This window comes from Centruroides sculpturatus, unplaced genomic scaffold, assembly GCF_000671375.1.
Source record: "Centruroides sculpturatus isolate CEXI.00-Female unplaced genomic scaffold, Cexi_2.0 scaffold969, whole genome shotgun sequence".
Lineage (NCBI taxonomy): Eukaryota > Metazoa > Arthropoda > Arachnida > Scorpiones > Buthidae > Centruroides > Centruroides sculpturatus.
In genome coordinates this window covers 69,588-71,131 of record NW_019385162.1, presented here as the reverse complement: position 1 = coordinate 71,131, position 1,544 = coordinate 69,588, and the positions used below count along the sequence as shown (strand labels likewise).

At 33.4% G+C, this 1,544-nt stretch overlaps 1 protein-coding gene across 1 annotated transcript in view; it reads right to left on the bottom strand.

Annotated features, from left to right (window-relative positions):
* LOC111635629 (eukaryotic translation initiation factor 4 gamma 3-like) overlaps nt 1–1,544 on the bottom strand; it is a 90,925-nt gene that overhangs the window by 85,292 nt on the left and 4,089 nt on the right. The window lies entirely within an intron of this gene.

The following is a 1,544-nucleotide window of genomic DNA, read 5'->3' as shown; positions in this document are numbered from 1 at the left end:
CGATAGTTTTTTAATTTTTTAAATTAATCGATATTTTAATATAAATTTAATTAATTAGGGGGGGTCGGAAATCGCAATAAAAGTTTGAATATTTTAAAAATATTTAAAAATTTCCTTGTCGCTTATATTCACCCTACTTTAAACCCTTGTCCTCCCGAGACGTCTATGAGAATGTCCCGGGAAATCCAACTCCAGCTGTGTTCAAGGTCACCCAGCTCTGTAAACAATGACTCATCGGTGTTAAATTTCACAGAAAGGCGAAACAAAGGAAAATAAAATTTGAAGGTTTTTCTTCAAAATTAACGCATTTCTTTCGTTTTTTTTCAGTTTTAAGTATTTTTAATGTATTTTAATATTAATCTTATATCAATTTAATTAATGATCGGGAATGAAGGGGTTAATTAAACGGTTTGGATGTCTTAGTATCAAAGTTGTTGCCGTTCACCATTTGACTCATGGGCAAGTATTGTTCCAGAATTATCCATTTACTGTCCCAAACTTTGTCAGTGTAACTTTTTCTGCAGATAATTGTGTTGTGTCTTGAAGACCCCAGACAAAGTGGTGCACTCAGTTTTCTTTAATAGTCACTACCTTATCCAGAAATTTATCACCTTTACATTCTTATTGAATCAGAAGCTGCTGATAAGCAAGAACACAATTTCCTTTTATCTCTGGTATCAGATAATGAGGCATCCATTTCACATTAACTTTGTGGTAGCCAGCTCATTTGGAATGAATTTCTATGCTGATCCATGACTTGTGAAGTTCCAAAGCCATCTTGTCTACAGCTGCACATCAATTCTCATATATTAGATCAACAATGGCTTAAGCAGTATCAGGATTCACGACAACATTCAATTATCTTTGTGAACAGGAAAGCAGTGCCCTTCAGGTCAGATCTCACACCACCTGTGATTTTCAAGCTCACAGGAACCTTTGAACCGTGCAAGCAACCACATATGTGGGACTTTTACGGAGTAAGGGATGGAGGAGGAAAATTTTAGAGAGGCAGGGAAGCCCAGAAGTAATGCACTCCACTACACTAAACCATTACTTTAATGAAAATAAATACAATTCACATTGTAACATAAAAGAATTTAATAGACTATCTATCGTGCATATATTAGTGGTATGATTGCACTGCACACCTACTAGTATATATATTACATGTACTTACATTTTATATATAGAGAAGAAGGTGGTATTATGGAACCCCAATTACATTTTAGTGAATTTTAGACAAGGTATCATAACTACACCCACATTTTTTTGTATCTTAGAAGTATGTTGAGAGATAATAAGAATAACAGTAACACACCCCACCATCAAAAGTCCATAGCATAATCACTAATCACACATAATGATATCCCCATTACCATTGATCAACTGCACAACATTTATTGATCTGTTGCATTGTACAATTGGCGGCATAAGTTTTTATTTCTATTTTTGCATTTTGAAATGTATAATAAAGTTTGTGATTGTTGCAAGGAACATTTTTTACTTAATAATTTTTTAATACTATTAATTTGTGATACATAATA